Source organism: Eleutherodactylus coqui, unplaced genomic scaffold (assembly GCF_035609145.1).
Source record: "Eleutherodactylus coqui strain aEleCoq1 unplaced genomic scaffold, aEleCoq1.hap1 HAP1_SCAFFOLD_57, whole genome shotgun sequence".
NCBI lineage: Eukaryota > Metazoa > Chordata > Amphibia > Anura > Eleutherodactylidae > Eleutherodactylus > Eleutherodactylus coqui.
Window position 1 is genome coordinate 575,630 of NW_027102402.1, and position 25,419 is coordinate 601,048.

Consider the following 25,419-nt stretch of genomic DNA (forward strand, 5'->3'; position numbering starts at 1 on the left):
GTGTTAGACGCGAATCGTGCTCTGATTCATGCTCTAGGCTGGGAGCGCAAGCTTATTGCTGTTTCAAACACGGTCTACACCTCTCAGGTGCCGAGTTACAGGACGGTGAAAACAGTGAGTTTGTGTTAGACGCGAATCGTGCTCTGATTCATGCTCTAGGCTGGGAGCTAAAGCTTATTGCTTTTTCAAACACGGTCTACTCCTCTCAGGTGCCGAGTTACAGGACAGTGAAAATAGTGAGTTTGTGTTAGACGCGAATCGTGCTCTGATTCATGCTCTAGGCTGGGAGCGCAAGCTTATTGCTTTTTCAAACACGGTCTACACCTCTCAGGTGCCGAGTTACAGGACGGTGAAAACAGTGAGTTTGTGTTAGACGCGAATCGTGCTCTGATTCATGCTCTAGGCTGGGAGCGCAAGCTTTTTGCTTTTTCAAACACGGTCTACACCTCTCAGGTGCCGAGGTACAGGACGGTGAAAACAGTGAGTTTGTGTTAGACGCGAATCGTGCTGGGATTGATGCTCTAGGCTGGGAACGCAAGCGTAATGCTTTTTCAAACACGGTCTACACCTCTCAGGTGCCGAGTTACAGGACGGTGAAAACAGTGAGTTTGTGTTAGACGCGAATCGTGCTTGGATTCATGCTCTAGGCTGGGAGCGCAAGCGTAATGCTTTTTCAAACACGGTCTACACCTCTCAGGTGCCGAGGTACAGGACGGTGAAAACAGTGAGTTTGTGTTAGACGCGAATTCATGCTCTAGGCTGGGAGCTAAAGCTTATTGCTTTTTCAAACACGGTCTACTCCTCTCAGGTGCCGAGTTACAGGACAGTGAAAACAGTGAGTTTGTGTTAGACGCGAATCGTGCTATGATTCATGCTCTAGGCTGGGAGCGCAAGTTTATTGCTTTTTCAAACACGGTCTACACCTCTCAGGTGCCGAGTTACAGGACGGTGAAAACAGTGAGTTTGTGTTAGACGCGAATCGTGCTCTGATTCATGCTCCAGGCTGGGAGCGCAAGCTTTTTGCTTTTTCAAACACGGTCTACACCTCTCAGGTGCCGAGGTACAGGACGGTGAAAACAGTGAGTTTGTGTTAGACGCGAATCGTGCTGGTATTGATGCTCTAGGCTGGGAGCGCAAGCGTAATGCTTTTTCAAACACGGTCTACACCTCTCAGGTGCCGAGGTACAGGACGGTGAAAACAGTGAGTTTGTGTTTGACGCGAATCGTGCTCTGATTCATGCTCTAGGCTGGGAGCGCAAGCTTATTGCTTTCTCAAACACGGTCTACATCTTTCAGGTGCCGAGTTACAGGACGGTGAAAACAGTGAGTTTGTGTTAGACGCGAATCGTGCTATGATTCATGCTCTAGGCTGGGAGCTAAAGCTTATTGCTTTTTCAAACACGGTCTACATCTCTCAGGTGCCGAGTTACAGGACGGTGAAAACAGTGAGTTTGTGTTAGACGCGAATCGTGCTCTGATTCATGCTCTAGGCTGGGAGCGCAAGCTTTTTGCTTTTTCAAACACGGTCTACACCTCTCAGGTGCCGAGTTACAGGACGGTGAAAACAGTGAGTTTGTGTTAGACGCGAATCGTGCTTGGATTCATGCTCTAGGCTGGGAGCGCAAGCGTAATGCTTTTTCAAACACGGTCTACACCTCTCAGGTGCCGAGTTACAGGACGGTGAAAACAGTGAGTTTGTGTTAGACGCGAATCGTGCTCTGATTCATGCTCTAGGCTGGGAGCTAAAGCTTATTGGTTTTTCAAACACGGTCTACTCCTCTCAGGTGCCGAGTTACAGGACGGTGAAAACAGTGAGTTTGTGTTAGACGCGAATCGTGCTCTGATTCATGCTCTAGGCTGGGAGCGCAAGCTTATTGCTTTTTCAAACACGGTCTACACCTCTCAGGTGCCGAGTTACAGGACGGTGAAAACAGTGAGTTTGTGTTAGACGCGAATCGTTCTCTGATTCATGCTCTAGGCTGGGAGCTAAAGCTTATTGCTTCTTCAAACACGGTCTACTCCTCTCAGGTGCCGAGTTACAGGACGGTGAAAACAGTGAGTTTGTGTTAGACGCGAATCGTGCTCTGATTCATGCTCTAGGCTGGGAGCGCAAGCTTTTTGCTTTTTCAAACACGGTCTACATCTCTCTGGTGCCGAGTTACAGAACGGTGAAAACAGTGAGTTTGTGTTAGACGCGAATCGTGCTCTGATTCATGCTTTAGGCTGGGAGCGCAAGCTTATTGCTTTTTCAAACACGGTCTACACCTCTCAGGTGCCGAGTTACAGGACGGTGAAAACAGTGAGTTTGTGTTAGACGCGAATCGTGATTGGATTCATGCTCTAGGCTGGGAGCGCAAGCGTAATGCTTTTTCAAACACGGTCTACACCTCTCAGGTGCCGAGGTACAGGACAATGAAAACAGTGAGTTTGTGTTAGACGCGAATCGTGCTATGATTCATGCTCTAGGCTGGGAGCGCAAGCTTATTGCTTTTTCAAACACGGTCTACACCTCTCAGGTGCCGAGTTACAGGACGGTGAAAACAGTGAGTTTGTGTTAGACGCGAATCGTGCTCTGATTCATGCTCTAGGCTGGGAGCGCAAGCTTATTGCTGTTTCAAACACGGTCTACACCTCTCAGGTGCCGAGTTACAGGACGGTGAAAACAGTGAGTTTGTGTTAGACGCGAATCGTGCTCTGATTCATGCTCTAGGCTGGAAGCGCAAGCTTTTTGCTTTTTCAAACACGGTCTACATCTCTCAGGTGCCGAGGTACAGGACGGTGAAAACAGTGAGTTTGTGTTAGACGCGAATCGTGCTCTGATTCATGCTCTAGGCTGGGAGCGCAAGCTTATTGCTGTTTCAAACACGGTCTACACCTCTCAGGTGCCGAGTTACAGGACGGTGAAAACAGTGAGTTTGTGTTAGACGCGAATCGTGCTCTGATTCATGCTCTAGGCTGGGAGCTAAAGCTTATTGCTTTTTCAAACACGGTCTACTCCTCTCAGGTGCCGAGTTACAGGACAGTGAAAATAGTGAGTTTGTGTTAGACGCGAATCGTGCTTGGATTCATGCTCTAGGCTGGGAGCGCAAGCGTAATGCTTTTTCAAACACGGTCTACACCTCTCAGGTGCCGAGGTACAGGACAATGAAAACAGTGAGTTTGTGTTAGACGCGAATCGTGCTATGATTCATGCTCTAGGCTGGGAGCGCAAGCTTATTGCTTTTTCAAACACGGTCTACACCTCTCAGGTGCCGAGTTACAGGACGGTGAAAACAGTGAGTTTGTGTTAGACGCGAATCGTGCTCTGATTCATGCTCTAGGCTGGGAGCGCAAGCTTATTGCTGTTTCAAACACGGTCTACACCTCTCAGGTGCCGAGTTACAGGACGGTGAAAACAGTGAGTTTGTGTTAGACGCGAATCGTGCTCTGATTCATGCTCTAGGCTGGGAGCTAAAGCTTATTGCTTTTTCAAACACGGTCTACTCCTCTCAGGTGCCGAGTTACAGGACAGTGAAAATAGTGAGTTTGTGTTAGACGCGAATCGTGCTCTGATTCATGCTCTAGGCTGGGAGCGCAAGCTTATTGCTTTTTCAAACACGGTCTACACCTCTCAGGTGCCGAGTTACAGGACGGTGAAAACAGTGAGTTTGTGTTAGACGCGAATCGTGCTCTGATTCATGCTCTAGGCTGGGAGCGCAAGCTTTTTGCTTTTTCAAACACGGTCTACACCTCTCAGGTGCCGAGGTACAGGACGGTGAAAACAGTGAGTTTGTGTTAGACGCGAATCGTGCTGGGATTGATGCTCTAGGCTGGGAACGCAAGCGTAATGCTTTTTCAAACACGGTCTACACCTCTCAGGTGCCGAGTTACAGGACGGTGAAAACAGTGAGTTTGTGTTAGACGCGAATCGTGCTTGGATTCATGCTCTAGGCTGGGAGCGCAAGCGTAATGCTTTTTCAAACACGGTCTACACCTCTCAGGTGCCGAGGTACAGGACGGTGAAAACAGTGAGTTTGTGTTAGACGCGAATCGTGCTCTGATTCATGCTCTAGGCTGGGAGCTAAAGCTTATTGCTTTTTCAAACACGGTCTACTCCTCTCAGGTGCCGAGTTACAGGACAGTGAAAATAGTGAGTTTGTGTTAGACGCGAATCGTGCTTGGATTCATGCTCTAGGCTGGGAGCGCAAGCGTAATGCTTTTTCAAACACGGTCTACACCTCTCAGGTGCCGAGGTACAGGACAATGAAAACAGTGAGTTTGTGTTAGACGCGAATCGTGCTATGATTCATGCTCTAGGCTGGGAGCGCAAGCTTATTGCTTTTTCAAACACGGTCTACACCTCTCAGGTGCCGAGTTACAGGACGGTGAAAACAGTGAGTTTGTGTTAGACGCGAATCGTGCTCTGATTCATGCTCTAGGCTGGGAGCGCAAGCTTATTGCTGTTTCAAACACGGTCTACACCTCTCAGGTGCCGAGTTACAGGACGGTGAAAACAGTGAGTTTGTGTTAGACGCGAATCGTGCTCTGATTCATGCTCTAGGCTGGGAGCTAAAGCTTATTGCTTTTTCAAACACGGTCTACTCCTCTCAGGTGCCGAGTTACAGGACAGTGAAAATAGTGAGTTTGTGTTAGACGCGAATCGTGCTCTGATTCATGCTCTAGGCTGGGAGCGCAAGCTTATTGCTTTTTCAAACACGGTCTACACCTCTCAGGTGCCGAGTTACAGGACGGTGAAAACAGTGAGTTTGTGTTAGACGCGAATCGTGCTCTGATTCATGCTCTAGGCTGGGAGCGCAAGCTTTTTGCTTTTTCAAACACGGTCTACACCTCTCAGGTGCCGAGGTACAGGACGGTGAAAACAGTGAGTTTGTGTTAGACGCGAATCGTGCTGGGATTGATGCTCTAGGCTGGGAACGCAAGCGTAATGCTTTTTCAAACACGGTCTACACCTCTCAGGTGCCGAGTTACAGGACGGTGAAAACAGTGAGTTTGTGTTAGACGCGAATCGTGCTTGGATTCATGCTCTAGGCTGGGAGCGCAAGCGTAATGCTTTTTCAAACACGGTCTACACCTCTCAGGTGCCGAGGTACAGGACGGTGAAAACAGTGAGTTTGTGTTAGACGCGAATTCATGCTCTAGGCTGGGAGCTAAAGCTTATTGCTTTTTCAAACACGGTCTACATCTCTCAGGTGCCGAGGTACAGGACGGTGAAAACAGTGAGTTTGTGTTAGACGCGAATCGTGCTCTGATTCATGCTCTAGGCTGGGAGCGCAAGCTTTTTGCTTTTTCAAACACGGTCTACATCTCTCTGGTGCCGAGTTACAGAACGGTGAAAACAGTGAGTTTGTGTTAGACGCGAATCGTTCTCTGATTCATGCTCTAGGCTGGGAGCTAAAGCTTATTGCTTCTTCAAACACGGTCTACTCCTCTCAGGTGCCGAGTTACAGGACGGTGAAAACAGTGAGTTTGTGTTAGACGCGAATCGTGCTCTGATTCATGCTCTAGGCTGGGAGCGCAAGCTTATTGCTTTTTCAAACACGGTCTACACCTCTCAGGTGCCGAGTTACAGAACGGTGAAAACAGTGAGTTTGTGTTAGACGCGAATCGTGCTCTGATTCATGCTCTAGGCTGGGAGCGCAAGCGTAATGCTTTTTCAAACACGGTCTACACCTCTCAGGTGCCGAGGTACAGGACGGTGAAAACAGTGAGTTTGTGTTAGACGCGAATCGTGCTCTGATTCATGCTCTAGGCTGGGAGCGCAAGCTTATTGCTTTTTCAAACACGGTCTACACCTCTCAGGTGCCGAGTTACAGGACGGTGAAAACAGTGAGTTTGTGTTAGACGCGAATCGTGCTCTGATTCATGCTTTAGGCTGGGAGCGCAAGCTTATTGCTTTTTCAAACACGGTCTACACCTCTCAGGTGCCGAGTTACAGGACGGTGAAAACAGTGAGTTTGTGTTAGACGCGAATCGTGCTTGGATTCATGCTCTAGGCTGGGAGCGCAAGCGTAATGCTTTTTCAAACACGGTCTACACCTCTCAGGTGCCGAGGTACAGGACAATGAAAACAGTGAGTTTGTGTTAGACGCGAATCGTGCTATGATTCATGCTCTAGGCTGGGAGCGCAAGCTTAGTGCTTTTTCAAACACGGTCTACACCTCTCAGGTGCCGAGTTACAGGACGGTGAAAACAGTGAGTTTGTGTTAGACGCGAATCGTGCTCTGATTCATGCTCTAGGCTGGGAGCGCAAGCTTATTGCTGTTTCAAACACGGTCTACACCTCTCAGGTGCCGAGTTACAGGACGGTGAAAACAGTGAGTTTGTGTTAGACGCGAATCGTGCTCTGATTCATGCTCTAGGCTGGGAGCTAAAGCTTATTGCTTTTTCAAACACGGTCTACTCCTCTCAGGTGCCGAGTTACAGGACAGTGAAAATAGTGAGTTTGTGTTAGACGCGAATCGTGCTCTGATTCATGCTCTAGGCTGGGAGCGCAAGCTTATTGCTTTTTCAAACACGGTCTACACCTCTCAGGTGCCGAGTTACAGGACGGTGAAAACAGTGAGTTTGTGTTAGACGCGAATCGTGCTCTGATTCATGCTCTAGGCTGGGAGCGCAAGCTTTTTGCTTTTTCAAACACGGTCTACACCTCTCAGGTGCCGAGGTACAGGACGGTGAAAACAGTGAGTTTGTGTTAGACGCGAATCGTGCTGGGATTGATGCTCTAGGCTGGGAACGCAAGCGTAATGCTTTTTCAAACACGGTCTACACCTCTCAGGTGCCGAGTTACAGGACGGTGAAAACAGTGAGTTTGTGTTAGACGCGAATCGTGCTTGGATTCATGCTCTAGGCTGGGAGCGCAAGCGTAATGCTTTTTCAAACACGGTCTACACCTCTCAGGTGCCGAGGTACAGGACGGTGAAAACAGTGAGTTTGTGTTAGACGCGAATTCATGCTCTAGGCTGGGAGCTAAAGCTTATTGCTTTTTCAAACACGGTCTACTCCTCTCAGGTGCCGAGTTACAGGACAGTGAAAACAGTGAGTTTGTGTTAGCCGCGAATCGTGCTATGATTCATGCTCTAGGCTGGGAGCGCAAGCTTATTGCTTTTTCAAACACGGTCTACACCTCTCAGGTGCCGAGTTACAGGACGGTGAAAACAGTGAGTTTGTGTTAGACGCGAATCGTGCTCTGATTCATGCTCCAGGCTGGGAGCGCAAGCTTTTTGCTTTTTCAAACACGGTCTACACCTCTCAGGTGCCGAGGTACAGGACGGTGAAAACAGTGAGTTTGTGTTAGACGCGAATCGTGCTGGTATTGATGCTCTAGGCTGGGAGCGCAAGCGTAATGCTTTTTCAAACACGGTCTACACCTCTCAGGTGCCGAGGTACAGGACGGTGAAAACAGTGAGTTTGTGTTTGACGCGAATCGTGCTCTGATTCATGCTCTAGGCTGGGAGCGCAAGCTTATTGCTTTCTCAAACACGGTCTACATCTTTCAGGTGCCGAGTTACAGGACGGTGAAAACAGTGAGTTTGTGTTAGACGCGAATCGTGCTATGATTCATGCTCTAGGCTGGGAGCTAAAGCTTATTGCTTTTTCAAACACGGTCTACATCTCTCAGGTGCCGAGTTACAGGACGGTGAAAACAGTGAGTTTGTGTTAGACGCGAATCGTGCTCTGATTCATGCTCTAGGCTGGGAGCGCAAGCTTTTTGCTTTTTCAAACACGGTCTACACCTCTCAGGTGCCGAGTTACAGGACGGTGAAAACAGTGAGTTTGTGTTAGACGCGAATCGTGCTTGGATTCATGCTCTAGGCTGGGAGCGCAAGCGTAATGCTTTTTCAAACACGGTCTACACCTCTCAGGTGCCGAGTTACAGGACGGTGAAAACAGTGAGTTTGTGTTAGACGCGAATCGTGCTCTGATTCATGCTCTAGGCTGGGAGCTAAAGCTTATTGGTTTTTCAAACACGGTCTACTCCTCTCAGGTGCCGAGTTACAGGACGGTGAAAACAGTGAGTTTGTGTTAGACGCGAATCGTGCTCTGATTCATGCTCTAGGCTGGGAGCGCAAGCTTATTGCTTTTTCAAACACGGTCTACACCTCTCAGGTGCCGAGTTACAGGACGGTGAAAACAGTGAGTTTGTGTTAGACGCGAATCGTTCTCTGATTCATGCTCTAGGCTGGGAGCTAAAGCTTATTGCTTCTTCAAACACGGTCTACTCCTCTCAGGTGCCGAGTTACAGGACGGTGAAAACAGTGAGTTTGTGTTAGACGCGAATCGTGCTCTGATTCATGCTCTAGGCTGGGAGCGCAAGCTTTTTGCTTTTTCAAACACGGTCTACATCTCTCTGGTGCCGAGTTACAGAACGGTGAAAACAGTGAGTTTGTGTTAGACGCGAATCGTGCTCTGATTCATGCTCTAGGCTGGGAGCGCAAGCGTAATGCTTTTTCAAACACGGTCTACACCTCTCAGGTGCCGAGGTACAGGACGGTGAAAACAGTGAGTTTGTGTTAGACGCAAATCGTGCTCTGATTCATGCTCTAGGCTGGGAGCGCAAGCTTATTGCTTTTTCAAACACGGTCTACACCTCTCAGGTGCCGAGTTACAGGACGGTGAAAACAGTGAGTTTGTGTTAGACGCGAATCGTGCTCTGATTCATGCTTTAGGCTGGGAGCGCAAGCTTATTGCTTTTTCAAACACGGTCTACACCTCTCAGGTGCCGAGTTACAGGACGGTGAAAACAGTGAGTTTGTGTTAGACGCGAATCGTGCTCTGATTCATGCTCTAGGCTGGGAGCGCAAGCTTATTGCTTTTTCAAACACGGTCTACACCTCTCAGGTGCCGAGTTACAGGACGGTGAAAACAGTGAGTTTGTGTTAGACGCGAATTGTGCTCTGATTCATGCTCTAGGCTGGGAGCTAAAGCTTATTGCTTTTTCAAACACGGTCTACTCCTCTCAGGTGCCGAGTTACAGGACGGTGAAAACAGTGAGTTTGTGTTAGACGCGAATCGTGCTCTGATTCATGCTCTAGGCTGGGAGCGCAAGCTTATTGCTTTTTCAAACACGGTCTACACCTCTCAGGTGCCGAGTTACAGGACGGTGAAAACAGTGAGTTTGTGTTAGACGCGAATCGTGCTCTAATTCATGCTTTAGGCTGGGAGCGCAAGCTTATTGCTTTTTCAAACACGGTCTACACCTCTCAGGTGCCGAGTTACAGGACGGTGAAAACAGTGAGTTTGTGTTAGACGCGAATCGTGCTCTGATTCATGCTCTAGGCTGGGAGCGCAAGCTTATTGCTTTTTCAAACACGGTCTACACCTCTCAGGTGCCGAGTTACAGGACGGTGAAAACAGTTAGTTTGTGTTAGACGCGAATCGTGCTTGGATTCATGCTCTAGGCTGGGAGCGCAAGCGTAATGCTTTTTCAAACACGGTCTACACCTCTCAGGTGCCGAGGTACAGGACGGTGAAAACAGTGAGTTTGTGTTAGACGCGAATTCATGCTCTAGGCTGGGAGCTAAAGCTTATTGCTTTTTCAAACACGGTCTACTCCTCTCAGGTGCCGAGTTACAGGACAGTGAAAACAGTGAGTTTGTGTTAGACGCGAATCGTGCTATGATTCATGCTCTAGGCTGGGAGCGCAAGCTTATTGCTTTTTCAAACACGGTCTACACCTCTCAGGTGCCGAGTTACAGGACGGTGAAAACAGTGAGTTTGTGTTAGACGCGAATCGTGCTCTGATTCATGCTCTAGGCTGGGAGCGCAAGCTTATTGCTTTTTCAAACACGGTCTACACCTCTCAGGTGCCGAGTTACAGGACGGTGAAAACAGTGAGTTTGTGTTAGACGCGAATCGTGCTCTGATTCATGCTCTAGGCTGGGAGCGCAAGCTTATTGCTTTTTCAAACACGGTCTACACCTCTCAGGTGCCGAGGTACAGGACGGTGAAAACAGTGAGTTTGTGTTAGACGCGAATCGTGCTCTGGTTCATGCTCTAGGCTGGGAGCGCAAGCTTATTGCTTTTTCAAACACGGTCTACACCTCTCAGGTGCCGAGTTACAGGACGGTGAAAACAGTGAGTTTGTGTTAGACGCGAATCGTGCTATGATTCATGCTCTAGGCTGGGAGCGCAAGCTTATTGCTTTTTCAAACACGGTCTACATCTCTCAGGTGCCGAGTTACAGGACGGTGAAAACAGTGAGTTTGTGTTAGACGCGAATCGTGCTCTGACTCATGCTCTAGGCTGGGAGCTAAAGCTTATTGCTTCTTCAAACACGGTGTACACCTCTCAGGTGCCGAGTTACAGGACGGTGAAAACAGTGAGTTTGTGTTAGACGCGAATCGTGCTCTGATTCATGCTCTAGGCTGGGAGCTCAAGCTTATTGCTTTTTCAAACACGGTTTACACCTCTCAGGTGCCGAGTTACAGGACGGTGAAAACAGTGAGTTTGTGTTAGACGCGAATCGTGCTCTGATTCATGCTCTAGGCTGGGAGCGCAAGCTTATTGCTTTTTCAAACACGGTCTACACCTCTCAGGTGCCGAGTTACAGGACGGTGAAAACAGTGAGTTTGTGTTAGACGCGAATCGTGCTATGATTCATGCTCTAGGCTGGGAGCGCAAGCTTATTGCTTTTTCAAACACGGTCTACATCTCTCAGGTGCCGAGTTACAGGACGGTGAAAACAGTGAGTTTGTGTTAGACGCGAATCGTGCTCTGATTCATGCTCTAGGCTGGGAGCGCAAGCTTTTTGCTTTTTCAAACACGGTCTACATCTCTCTGGTGCCGAGTTACAGAACGGTGAAAACAGTGAGTTTGTGTTAGACGCGAATCGTGCTCTGATTCATGCTCTAGGCTGGGAGCGCAAGCGTAATGCTTTTTCAAACACGGTCTACACCTCAGGTGCCGAGGTACAGGACGGTGAAAACAGTGAGTTTGTGTTAGACGCGAATCGTGCTCTGATTCATGCTCTAGGCTGGGAGCGCAAGCTTATTGCTTTTTCAAACACGGTCTACACCTCTCAGGTGCCGAGTTACAGAACGGTGAAAACAGTGAGTTTGTGTTAGATGCGAATCGTGCTCTGATTCATGCTCTAGGCTGGGAGCGCAAGCGTAATGCTTTTTCAAACACGGTCTACACCTCTCAGGTGCCGAGGTACAGGACGGTGAAAACAGTGAGTTTGTGTTAGACGCGAATCGTGCTCTGATTCATGCTCTAGGCTGGGAGCGCAAGCTTATTGCTTTTTCAAACACGGTCTACACCTCTCAGGTGCCGAGTTACAGGACGGTGAAAACAGTGAGTTTGTGTTAGACGCGAATCGTGCTCTGATTCATGCTTTAGGCTGGGAGCGCAAGCTTATTGCTTTTTCAAACACGGTCTACACCTCTCAGGTGCCGAGTTACAGGACGGTGAAAACAGTGAGTTTGTGTTAGACGCGAATCGTGCTTGGATTCATGCTCTAGGCTGGGAGCGCAAGCGTAATGCTTTTTCAAACACGGTCTACACCTCTCAGGTGCCGAGGTACAGGACAATGAAAACAGTGAGTTTGTGTTAGACGCGAATCGTGCTATGATTCATGCTCTAGGCTGGGAGCGCAAGCTTATTGCTTTTTCAAACACGGTCTACACCTCTCAGGTGCCGAGTTACAGGACGGTGAAAACAGTGAGTTTGTGTTAGACGCGAATCGTGCTCTGATTCATGCTCTAGGCTGGGAGCGCAAGCTTATTGCTGTTTCAAACACGGTCTACACCTCTCAGGTGCCGAGTTACAGGACGGTGAAAACAGTGAGTTTGTGTTAGACGCGAATCGTGCTCTGATTCATGCTCTAGGCTGGGAGCTAAAGCTTATTGCTTTTTCAAACACGGTCTACTCCTCTCAGGTGCCGAGTTACAGGACAGTGAAAATAGTGAGTTTGTGTTAGACGCGAATCGTGCTCTGATTCATGCTCTAGGCTGGGAGCGCAAGCTTATTGCTTTTTCAAACACGGTCTACACCTCTCAGGTGCCGAGTTACAGGACGGTGAAAACAGTGAGTTTGTGTTAGACGCGAATCGTGCTCTGATTCATGCTCTAGGCTGGGAGCGCAAGCTTTTTGCTTTTTCAAACACGGTCTACACCTCTCAGGTGCCGAGGTACAGGACGGTGAAAACAGTGAGTTTGTGTTAGACGCGAATCGTGCTGGGATTGATGCTCTAGGCTGGGAACGCAAGCGTAATGCTTTTTCAAACACGGTCTACACCTCTCAGGTGCCGAGTTACAGGACGGTGAAAACAGTGAGTTTGTGTTAGACGCGAATCGTGCTATGATTCATGCTCTAGGCTGGGAGCGCAAGCTTATTGCTTTTTCAAACACGGTCTACATCTCTCAGGTGCCGAGTTACAGGACGGTGAAAACAGTGAGTTTGTGTTAGACGCGAATCGTGCTCTGATTCATGCTCTAGGCTGGGAGCGCAAGCTTTTTGCTTTTTCAAACACGGTCTACATCTCTCTGGTGCCGAGTTACAGAACGGTGAAAACAGTGAGTTTGTGTTAGACGCGAATCGTGCTCTGATTCATGCTCTAGGCTGGGAGCGCAAGCGTAATGCTTTTTCAAACACGGTCTACACCTCAGGTGCCGAGGTACAGGACGGTGAAAACAGTGAGTTTGTGTTAGACGCGAATCGTGCTCTGATTCATGCTCTAGGCTGGGAGCGCAAGCTTATTGCTTTTTCAAACACGGTCTACACCTCTCAGGTGCCGAGTTACAGAACGGTGAAAACAGTGAGTTTGTGTTAGACGCGAATCGTGCTCTGATTCATGCTCTAGGCTGGGAGCGCAAGCGTAATGCTTTTTCAAACACGGTCTACACCTCTCAGGTGCCGAGGTACAGGACGGTGAAAACAGTGAGTTTGTGTTAGACGCGAATCGTGCTATGATTCATGCTCTAGGCTGGGAGCGCAAGCTTATTGCTTTTTCAAACACGGTCTACACCTCTCAGGTGCCGAGTTACAGGACGGTGAAAACAGTGAGTTTGTGTTAGACGCGAATCGTGGTCTGATTCATGCTTTAGGCTGGGAGCGCAAGCTTATTGCTTTTTCAAACACGGTCTACACCTCTCAGGTGCCGAGTTACAGGACGGTGAAAACAGTGAGTTTGTGTTAGACGCGAATCGTGCTTGGATTCATGCTCTAGGCTGGGAGCGCAAGCGTAATGCTTTTTCAAACACGGTCTACACCTCTCAGGTGCCGAGGTACAGGACAATGAAAACAGTGAGTTTGTGTTAGACGCGAATCGTGCTATGATTCATGCTCTAGGCTGGGAGCGCAAGCTTATTGCTTTTTCAAACACGGTCTACACCTCTCAGGTGCCGAGTTACAGGACGGTGAAAACAGTGAGTTTGTGTTAGACGCGAATCGTGCTCTGATTCATGCTCTAGGCTGGGAGCGCAAGCTTATTGCTGTTTCAAACACGGTCTACACCTCTCAGGTGCCGAGTTACAGGACGGTGAAAACAGTGAGTTTGTGTTAGACGCGAATCGTGCTCTGATTCATGCTCTAGGCTGGGAGCTAAAGCTTATTGCTTTTTCAAACACGGTCTACTCCTCTCAGGTGCCGAGTTACAGGACAGTGAAAATAGTGAGTTTGTGTTAGACGCGAATCGTGCTCTGATTCATGCTCTAGGCTGGGAGCGCAAGCTTATTGCTTTTTCAAACACGGTCTACACCTCTCAGGTGCCGAGTTACAGGACGGTGAAAACAGTGAGTTTGTGTTAGACGCGAATCGTGCTCTGATTCATGCTCTAGGCTGGGAGCGCAAGCTTTTTGCTTTTTCAAACACGGTCTACACCTCTCAGGTGCCGAGGTACAGGACGGTGAAAACAGTGAGTTTGTGTTAGACGCGAATCGTGCTGGGATTGATGCTCTAGGCTGGGAACGCAAGCGTAATGCTTTTTCAAACACGGTCTACACCTCTCAGGTGCCGAGTTACAGGACGGTGAAAACAGTGAGTTTGTGTTAGACGCGAATCGTGCTTGGATTCATGCTCTAGGCTGGGAGCGCAAGCGTAATGCTTTTTCAAACACGGTCTACACCTCTCAGGTGCCGAGGTACAGGACGGTGAAAACAGTGAGTTTGTGTTAGACGCGAATTCATGCTCTAGGCTGGGAGCTAAAGCTTATTGCTTTTTCAAACACGGTCTACTCCTCTCAGGTGCCGAGTTACAGGACAGTGAAAACAGTGAGTTTGTGTTAGACGCGAATCGTGCTATGATTCATGCTCTAGGCTGGGAGCGCAAGCTTATTGCTTTTTCAAACACGGTCTACACCTCTCAGGTGCCGAGTTACAGGACGGTGAAAACAGTGAGTTTGTGTTAGACGCGAATCGTGCTCTGATTCATGCTCCAGGCTGGGAGCGCAAGCTTTTTGCTTTTTCAAACACGGTCTACACCTCTCAGGTGCCGAGGTACAGGACGGTGAAAACAGTGAGTTTGTGTTAGACGCGAATCGTGCTGGTATTGATGCTCTAGGCTGGGAGCGCAAGCGTAATGCTTTTTCAAACACGGTCTACACCTCTCAGGTGCCGAGGTACAGGACGGTGAAAACAGTGAGTTTGTGTTTGACGCGAATCGTGCTCTGATTCATGCTCTAGGCTGGGAGCGCAAGCTTATTGCTTTCTCAAACACGGTCTACATCTTTCAGGTGCCGAGTTACAGGACGGTGAAAACAGTGAGTTTGTGTTAGACGCGAATCGTGCTATGATTCATGCTCTAGGCTGGGAGCTAAAGCTTATTGCTTTTTCAAACACGGTCTACATCTCTCAGGTGCCGAGTTACAGGACGGTGAAAACAGTGAGTTTGTGTTAGACGCGAATCGTGCTCTGATTCATGCTCTAGGCTGGGAGCGCAAGCTTTTTGCTTTTTCAAACACGGTCTACACCTCTCAGGTGCCGAGTTACAGGACGGTGAAAACAGTGAGTTTGTGTTAGACGCGAATCGTGCTTGGATTCATGCTCTAGGCTGGGAGCGCAAGCGTAATGCTTTTTCAAACACGGTCTACACCTCTCAGGTGCCGAGTTACAGGACGGTGAAAACAGTGAGTTTGTGTTAGACGCGAATCGTGCTCTGATTCATGCTCTAGGCTGGGAGCTAAAGCTTATTGGTTTTTCAAACACGGTCTACTCCTCTCAGGTGCCGAGTTACAGGACGGTGAAAACAGTGAGTTTGTGTTAGACGCGAATCGTGCTCTGATTCATGCTCTAGGCTGGGAGCGCAAGCTTATTGCTTTTTCAAACACGGTCTACACCTCTCAGGTGCCGAGTTACAGGACGGTGAAAACAGTGAGTTTGTGTTAGACGCGAATCGTTCTCTGATTCATGCTCTAGGCTGGGAGCTAAAGCTTATTGCTTCTTCAAACACGGTCTACTCCTCTCAGGTGCCGAGTTACAGGACGGTGAAAACAGTGAGTTTGTGTTAGACGCGAATCGTGCTCTGATTCATGCTCTAGGCTGGGAGCGCAAGCTTTTTGCTTTTTCAAACACGGTCTACATCTCTCTGGTGCCGAGTTACAGAACGGTGAAAACAGTGAGTTTGTGTTAGACGCGAATCGTGCTCTGATTCATGCTCTAGGCTGGGAGCGCAAGCGTAATGCTTTTTCAAACACGGTCTACACCTCTCAGGTGCCGAGGTACAGGACGGTGAAAACAGTGAGTTTGTGTTAGACGCAAATCGTGCTCTGATTCATGCTCTAGGCTGGGAGCGCAAGCTTATTGCTTTTTCAAACACGGTCTACACCTCTCAGGTGCCGAGTTACAGGACGGTGAAAACAGTGAGTTTGTGTTAGACGCGAATCGTGCTCTGATTCATGCTTTAGGCTGGGAGCGCAAGCTTATTGCTTTTTCAAACACGGTCTACACCTCTCAGGTGCCGAGTTACAGGACGGTGAAAACAGTGAGTTTGTGTTAGACGCGAATCGTGCTCTGATTCATGCTCTAGGCTGGGAGCGCAAGCTTATTGCTTTTTCAAACACGGTCTACACCTCTCAGGTGCCGAGTTACAGGACGGTGAAAACAGTGAGTTTGTGTTAGACGCGAATTGTGCTCTGATTCATGCTCTAGGCTGGGAGCTAAAGCTTATTGCTTTTTCAAACACGGTCTTCTCCTCTCAGGTGCCGAGTTACAGGACGGTGAAAACAGTGAGTTTGTGTTAGACGCGAATCGTGCTCTGATTCATGCTCTAGGCTGGGAGCGCAAGCTTATTGCTTTTTCAAACACGGTCTACACCTCTCAGGTGCCGAGTTACAGGACGGTGAAAACAGTGAGTTTGTGTTAGACGCGAATCGTGCTCTGATTCATGCTCTAGGCTGGGAGCGCAAGCTTATTGCTTTTTCAAACACGGTCTACATCTCTCAGGTGCCGAGTTACAGGACGGTGAAAACAGTGAGTTTGTGTTAGACGCGAATCGTGCTCTGATTCATGCTCTAGGCTGGGAGCGCAAGCTTATTGCTTTTTCAAACACGGTGTACACCTCTCAGGTGCCGAGTTACAGGACGGTGAAAACAGTGAGTTTGTGTTAGACGCGAATCGTGCTCTGATTCATGCTCTAGGCTGGGAGCTCAAGCTTATTGCTTTTTCAAACACGGTCTACACCTCTCAGGTGCCGAGGTACAGGACGGTGAAAACAGTGAGTCTGTGTTAGACGCGAATCGTGCTCTGATTCATGCTCTAGGCGGGGAGCTCAAGCTTATTGCTTTTTCAAACACGGTCTACACCTCTCAGGTGCCGAGTTACAGGACGGTGAAAACAGTGAGTTTGTGTTAGACGCGAATCGTGCTCTGATTCATGCTCTAGGCTGGGAGCGCAAGCGTAATGCTTTTTCAAACACGGTCTACACCTCTCAGGTGCCGAGTTACAGGACGGTGAAAACAATGAGTTTGTGTTAGACGCGAATCGTGCTCTGATTCATGCTCTAGGCTGGGAGCGCAAGCTTATTGCTTTTTCAAACACGGTCTACACCTCTCAGGTGCCGAGTTACAGAACGGTGAAAACAGTGAGTTTGTGTTAGACGCGAATCGTGCTCTGATTCATGCTCTAGGCTGGGAGCGCAAGCGTAATGCTTTTTCAAACACGGTCTACACCTCTCAGGTGCCGAGGTACAGGACGGTGAAAACAGTGAGTTTGTGTTAGACGCGAATCGTGCTCTGATTCATGCTCTAGGCTGGGAGCGCAAGCTTATTGCTTTTTCAAACACGGTCTACACCTCTCAGGTGCCGAGTTACAGAACGGTGAAAACAGTGAGTTTGTGTTAGACGCGAATCGTGCTCTGATTCATGCTCTAGGCTGGGAGCGCAAGCGTAATGCTTTTTCAAACACGGTCTGCACCTCTCAGGTGCCGAGTTACAGGACGGTGAAAACAGTGAGTTTGTGTTAGACGCGAATCGTGCTCTGATTCACGCTCTAGGCTGGGAGCTAAAGCTTATTGCTTTTTCAAACACGGTCTACTCCTCTCAGGTGCCGAGTTACAGGACGGTGAAAACAGTGAGTTTGTGTTAGACGCGAATCGTGCTCTGATTCATGCTCTAGGCTGGGAGCGCAAGCTTATTGCTTTTTCAAACACGGTCTACACCTCTCAGGTGCCGAGTTACAGGACGGTGAAAACAGTGAGTTTGTGTTAGACGCGAATCGTGCTTGGATTCATGCTCTAGGCTGGGAGCGCAAGCGTAATGCTTTTTCAAACACGGTCTACACCTCTCAGGTGCCGAGGTACAGGACGGTGAAAACAGTGAGTTTGTGTTAGACGCGAATCGTGCTATGATTCATGCTCTAGGCTGGGAGCGCAAGCTTATTGCTTTTTCAAACACGGTCTACACCTCTCAGGTGCCGAGTTACAGGACGGTGAAAACAGTGAGTTTGTGTTAGACGCGAATCGTGCTCTGATTCATGCTCTAGGCTGGGAGCGCAAGCTTATTGCTGTTTCAAACACGGTCTACACCTCTCAGGTGCCGAGTTACAGGACGGTGAAAACAGTGAGTTTGTGTTAGACGCGAATCGTGCTCTGATTCATGCTCTAGGCTGGTAGCGCAAGCTTTTTGCTTTTTCAAATACGGTCTACATCTCTCAGGTGCCGAGGTACAGGACGGTGAAAACAGTGAGTTTGTGTTAGACGCGAATCGTGCTGGGATTGATGCTCTAGGCTGGGAGCGCAAGCGTAATGCTTTTTCAAACACGGTCTACACCTCTCAGGTGCCGAGGTACAGGACGGTGAAAACAGTGAGTTTGTGTTAGACGCGAATCGTGCTCTGATTCATGCTCTAGGCTGGGAGCGCAAGCTTATTGCTTTTTCAAACACGGTCTACACCTCTCAGGTGCCGAGTTACAGGACGGTGAAAACAGTGAGTTTGTGTTAGACGCGAATCGTGCTATGATTCATGCTCTAGGCTGGGAGCGCAAGCTTATTGCTTTTTCAAACACGGTCTACATCTCTCAGGTGCCGAGTTACAGGACGGTGAAAACAGTGAGTTTGTGTTAGACGCGAATTGTGCTCTGACTCATGCTCTAGGCTGGGAGCTAAAGCTTATTGCTTCTTCAAACACGGTGTACACCTCTCAGGTGCCGAGTTACAGGACGGTGAAAACACTGAGTTTGTGTTAGACGCGAATCGTGCTCTGATTCATGCTCTAGGCTGGGAGCGCAAGCTTATTGCTTTTTCAAACACGGTTTACACCTCTCAGGTGCCGAGTTACAGGACGGTGAAAACAGTGAGTTTGTGTTAGACGCGAATCGTGCTTGGATTCATGCTCTAGGCTGGGAGCGCAAGCTTATTGCTTTTTCAAACACGGTCTACATCTCTCAGGTGCCGAGTTACAGGACGGTGAAAACAGTGAGTTTGCGTTAGACGCGAATCGTGCTCTGATGCATGCTCTAGGCTGGGAGCTAAAGCTTATTGCTTTCTCAAACACGGTCTACACCTCTCAGGTGCCGAGTTACAGGACGGTGAAAACAGTGAGTTTGTGTTAGACGCGAATCGTGCTCTGATTCATGCTCTAGGCTGGGAGCGCAAGCTTATTGCTTTTTCAAACACGGTCTACACCTCTCAGGTGCCGAGTTACAGGACGGTGAAAACAGTGAGTTTGTGTTAGACGCGAATCGTGCTATGATTCATGCTCTAGGCTGGGAGCGCAAGCTTATTGCTTTTTCAAACACGGTCTACATCTCTCAGGTGCCGAGTTACAGGACGGTGAAAACAGTGAGTTTGTGTTAGACGCGAATCGTGCTCTGACTCATGCTCTAGGCTGGGAGCTAAAGCTTATTGCTTCTTCAAACACGGTGTACACCTCTCAGGTGCCGAGTTACAGGACGGTGAAAACACTGAGTTTGTGTTAGACGCGAATCGTGCTCTGATTCATGCTCTAGGCTGGGAGCGCAAGCTTATTGCTTTTTCAAACACGGTTTACACCTCTCAGGTGCCGAGTTACAGGACGGTGAAAACAGTGAGTTTGTGTTAGACGCGAATCGTGCTTGGATTCATGCTCTAGGCTGGGAGCGCAAGCTTATTGCTTTTTCAAACACGGTCTACATCTCTCAGGTGCCGAGTTACAGGACGGTGAAAACTGTGAGTTTGTGTTAGACGCGAATCGTGCTCTGATGCATGCTCTAGGCTGGGAGCTAAAGCTTATTGCTTTCTCAAACACGGTCTACACCTCTCAGGTGCCGAGTTACAGGACGGTGAAAACAGTGAGTTTGTGTTAGACGCGAATCGTGCTCTGATTCATGCTCTAGGCTGGGAGCGCAAGCTTATTGCTTTTTCAAACACGGTCTACATCTCTCAGGTGCCGAGTTACAGGACGGTGAAAACAGTGAGTTTGTGTTAGACGCGAATTGTGCTCTGACTCATGCTCTAGGCTGGGAGCTAAAGCTTATTGCTTCTTCAAACACGGTGTACACCTCTCAGGTGCCGAGTTACAGGACGGTGAAAACACTGAGTTTGTGTTAGACGCGAATCGTGCTCTGATTCATGCTCTAGGCTGGGAGCGCAAGCTTATTGCTTTTTCAAACACGGTTTACACCTCTCAGGTGCCGAGTTACAGGACGGTGAAAACAGTGAGTTTGTGTTAGACGCGAATCGTGCTTGGATTCATGCTCTAGGCTGGGAGCGCAAGCTTATTGCTTTTTCAAACACGGTCTACATCTCTCAGGTGCCGAGTTACAGGACGGTGAAAACAGTGAGTTTGCGTTAGACGCGAATCGTGCTCTGATGCATGCTCTAGGCTGGGAGCTAAAGCTTATTGCTTTCTCAAACACGGTCTACACCTCTCAGGTGCCGAGTTACAGGACGGTGAAAACAGTGAGTTTGTGTTAGACGCGAATCGTGCTCTGATTCATGCTCTAGGCTGGGAGCGCAAGCTTATTGCTTTTTCAAACACGGTCTACACCTCTCAGGTGCCGAGTTACAGGACGGTGAAAACAGTGAGTTTGTGTTAGACGCGAATCGTGCTATGATTCATGCTCTAGGCTGGGAGCGCAAGCTTATTGCTTTTTCAAACACGGTCTACATCTCTCAGGTGCCGAGTTACAGGACGGTGAAAACAGTGAGTTTGTGTTAGACGCGAATCGTGCTCTGACTCATGCTCTAGGCTGGGAGCTAAAGCTTATTGCTTCTTCAAACACGGTGTACACCTCTCAGGTGCCGAGTTACAGGACGGTGAAAACACTGAGTTTGTGTTAGACGCGAATCGTGCTCTGATTCATGCTCTAGGCTGGGAGCGCAAGCTTATTGCTTTTTCAAACACGGTTTACACCTCTCAGGTGCCGAGTTACAGGACGGTGAAAACAGTGAGTTTGTGTTAGACGCGAATCGTGCTTGGATTCATGCTCTAGGCTGGGAGCGCAAGCTTATTGCTTTTTCAAACACGGTCTACATCTCTCAGGTGCCGAGTTACAGGACGGTGAAAACAGTGAGTTTGTGTTAGACGCGAATCGTGCTCTGATGCATGCTCTAGGCTGGGAGCTAAAGCTTATTGCTTTCTCAAACACGGTCTACACCTCTCAGGTGCCGAGTTACAGGACGGTGAAAACAGTGAGTTTGTGTTAGACGCGAATCGTGCTCTGATTCATGCTCTAGGCTGGGAGCGCAAGCTTATTGCTTTTTCAAACACGGTCTACACCTCTCAGGTGCCGAGTTACAGGACGGTGAAAACAGTGAGTTTGTGTTAGACGCGAATCGTGCTATGATTCATGCTCTAGGCTGGGAGCGCAAGCTTATTGCTTTTTCAAACACGGTCTACATCTCTCAGGTGCCGAGTTACAGGACGGTGAAAACAGTGAGTTTGTGTTAGACGCGAATCGTGCTCTGATTCATGCTCTAGGCTGGGAGCGCAAGCTTTTTGCTTTTTCAAACACGGTCTACATCTCTCTGGTGCCGAGTTACAGAACGGTGAAAACAGTGAGTTTGTGTTAGACGCGAATCGTGCTCTGATTCATGCTCTAGGCTGGGAGCGCAAGCGTAATGCTTTTTCAAACACGGTCTACACCTCAGGTGCCGAGGTACAGGACGGTGAAAACAGTGAGTTTGTGTTAGACGCGAATCGTGCTCTGATTCATGCTCTAGGCTGGGAGCGCAAGCTTATTGCTTTTTCAAACACGGTCTACACCTCTCAGGTGCCGAGTTACAGAACGGTGAAAACAGTGAGTTTGTGTTAGACGCGAATCGTGCTCTGATTCATGCTCTAGGCTGGGAGCGCAAGCGTAATGCTTTTTCAAACACGGTCTACACCTCTCAGGTGCCGAGGTACAGGACGGTGAAAACAGTGAGTTTGTGTTAGACGCGAATCGTGCTCTGATTCATGCTCTAGGCTGGGAGCGCAAGCTTATTGCTTTTTCAAACACGGTCTACATCTCTCAGGTGCCGAGTTACAGGACGGTGAAAACAGTGAGTTTGTGTTAGACGCGAATCGTGCTCTGATTCATGCTTTAGGCTGGGAGCGCAAGCTTATTGCTTTTTCAAACACGGTCTACACCTCTCAGGTGCCGAGTTACAGGACGGTGAAAACAGTGAGTTTGTGTTAGACGCGAATCGTGCTCTGATTCATGCTCTAGGCTGGGAGCGCAAGCTTATTGCTTTTTCAAACACGGTCTACACCTCTCAGGTGCCGAGTTACAGGACGGTGAAAACAGTGAGTTTGTGTTAGACGCGAATCGTGCTCTGATTCATGCTTTAGGCTGGGAACGCAAGCTTATTGCTTTTTCAAACACGGTCTACACCTCTCAGGTGCCGAGGTACAGGACGGTGAAAACAGTGAGTTTGTGTTAGACGCGAATCGTGCTCTGATTCATGCTCTAGGCTGGGAGCGCAAGCGTAATGCTTTTTCAAACACGGTCTACACCTCTCAGGTGCCGAGGTACAGGACGGTGAAAACAGTGAGTTTGTGTTAGACGCGAATCGTGCTCTGATTCATGCTCTAGGCTGGGAGCGCAAGCTTATTGTTTTTTTAAACACGGTCTACACCTCTCAGGTGCCGAGTTACAGAACGGTGAAAACAGTGAGTTTGTGTTAGACGCGAATCGTGCTCTGATTCATGCTCTAGGCTGGGAGCGCAAGCGTAATGCTTTTTCAAACACGGTCTACACCTCTCAGGTGCCGAGGTACAGGACGGTGAAAACAGTGAGTTTGTGTTAGACGCGAATCGTGCTCTGATTCATGCTCTAGGCTGGGAGCGCAAGCTTATTGCTTTTTCAAACACGGTCTACACCTCTCAGGTGCCGAGTTACAGGACGGTGAAAACAGTGAGTTTGTGTTAGACGCGAATCGTGCTTGGATTCATGCTCTAGGCTGGGAGCGCAAGCTTATTGCTTTTTCAAACACGGTCTACATCTCTCAGGTGCCGAGTTACAGGACGGTGAAAACAGTGAGTTTGTGTTAGACGCGAATCGTGCTCTGATTCATGCTCTAGGCTGGGAGCGCAAGCTTTTTGCTTTTTCAAACACGGTCTACATCTCTCTGGTGCCGAGTTACAGAACGGTGAAAACAGTGAGTTTGTGTTAGACGCGAATCGTGCTCTGATTCATGCTCTAGGCTGGGAGCGCAAGCGTAATGCTTTTTCAAACACGGTCTACACCTCAGGTGCCGAGGTACAGGACGGTGAAAACAGTGAGTTTGTGTTAGACGCGAATCGTGCTCTGATTCATGCTCTAGGCTGGGAGCGCAAGCGTAATGCTTTTTCAAACACGGTCTACACCTCTCAGGTGCCGAGGTACAGGACGGTGAAAACAGTGAGTTTGTGTTAGACGCGAATCGTGCTCTGATTCATGCTTTAGGCTGGGAGCGCAAGCTTATTGCTTTTTCAAACACGGTCTACACCTCTCAGGTGCCGAGTTACAGGACGGTGAAAACAGTGAGTTTGTGTTAGACGCGAATCGTGCTCTGATTCATGCTTTAGGCTGGGAGCGCAAGCTTATTGCTTTTTCAAACACGGTCTACACCTCTCAGGTGCCGAGTTACAGGACGGTGAAAACAGTGAGTTTGTGTTAGACGCGAATTGTGCTCTGATTCATGCTCTAGGCTGGGAGCTAAAGCTTATTGCTTTTTCAAACACGGTCTACTCCTCTCAGGTGCCGAGTTACAGGACGGTGAAAACAGTGAGTTTGTGTTAGACGCGAATCGTGCTCTGATTCATGCTCTAGGCTGGGAGCGCAAGCTTATTGCTTTTTCAAACACGGTCTACACCTCTCAGGTGCCGAGTTACAGGACGGTGAAAACAGTGAGTTTGTGTTAGACGCGAATCGTGCTTGGATTCATGCTCTAGGCTGGGAGCGCAAGCGTAATGCTTTTTCAAACACGGTCTACACCTCTCAGGTGCCGAGGTACAGGACGGTGAAAACAGTGAGTTTGTGTTAGACGCGAATTCATGCCCTAGGCTGGGAGCTAAAGCTTATTGCTTTTTCAAACACGGTCTACTCCTCTCAGGTGCCGAGTTACAGGACAGTGAAAACAGTGAGTTTGTGTTAGACGCGAATCGTGCTCTGATTCATGCTCTAGGCTGGGAGCGCAAGCTTATTGCTTTTTCAAACACGGTCTACACCTCTCAGGTGCCGAGTTACAGGACGGTGAAAACAGTGAGTTTGTGTTAGACGCGAATCGTGCTATGATTCATGCTCTAGGCTGGGAGCGCAAGCTTATTGCTTTTTCAAACACGGTCTACATCTCTCAGGTGCCGAGTTACAGGACGGTGAAAACAGTGAGTTTGTGTTAGACGCGAATCGTGCTCTGATTCATGCTCTAGGCTGGGAGCGCAAGCTTTTTGCTTTTTCAAACACGGTCTACATCTCTCTGGTGCCGAGTTACAGAACGGTGAAAACAGTGAGTTTGTGTTAGACGCGAATCGTGCTCTGATTCATGCTCTAGGCTGGGAGCGCAAGCGTAATGCTTTTTCAAACACGGTCTACACCTCAGGTGCCGAGGTACAGGACGGTGAAAACAGTGAGTTTGTGTTAGACGCGAATCGTGCTCTGATTCATGCTCTAGGCTGGGAGCGCAAGCTTATTGCTTTTTCAAACACGGTCTACACCTCTCAGGTGCCGAGTTACAGAACGGTGAAAACAGTGAGTTTGTGTTAGACGCGAATCGTGCTCTGATTCATGCTCTAGGCTGGGAGCGCAAGCGTAATGCTTTTTCAAACACGGTCTACACCTCTCAGGTGCCGAGGTACAGGACGGTGAAAACAGTGAGTTTGTGTTAGACGCGAATCGTGCTCTGATTCATGCTCTAGGCTGGGAGCGCAAGCTTATTGCTTTTTCAAACACGGTCTACACCTCTCAGGTGCCGAGTTACAGGACGGTGAAAACAGTGAGTTTGTGTTAGACGCGAATCGTGCTCTGATTCATGCTTTAGGCTGGGAGCGCAAGCTTATTGCTTTTTCAAACACGGTCTACACCTCTCAGGTGCCGAGTTACAGGACGGTGAAAACAGTGAGTTTGTGTTAGACGCGAATCGTGCTCTGATTCATGCTCTAGGCTGGGAGCGCAAGCTTATTGCTTTTTCAAACACGGTCTACACCTCTCAGGTGCCGAGTTACAGGACGGTGAAAACAGTGAGTTTGTGTTAGACGCGAATCGTGCTCTGATTCATGCTTTAGGCTGGGAACGCAAGCTTATTGCTTTTTCAAACACGGTCTACACCTCTCAGGTGCCGAGGTACAGGACGGTGAAAACAGTGAGTTTGTGTTAGACGCGAATCGTGCTCTGATTCATGCTCTAGGCTGGGAGCGCAAGCGTAATGCTTTTTCAAACACGGTCTACACCTCTCAGGTGCCGAGGTACAGGACGGTGAAAACAGTGAGTTTGTGTTAGACGTGAATCGTGCTCTGATTCATGCTCTAGGCTGGGAGCGCAAGCTTATTGTTTTTTTAAACACGGTCTACACCTCTCAGGTGCCGAGGTACAGGACGGTGAAAACAGTGAG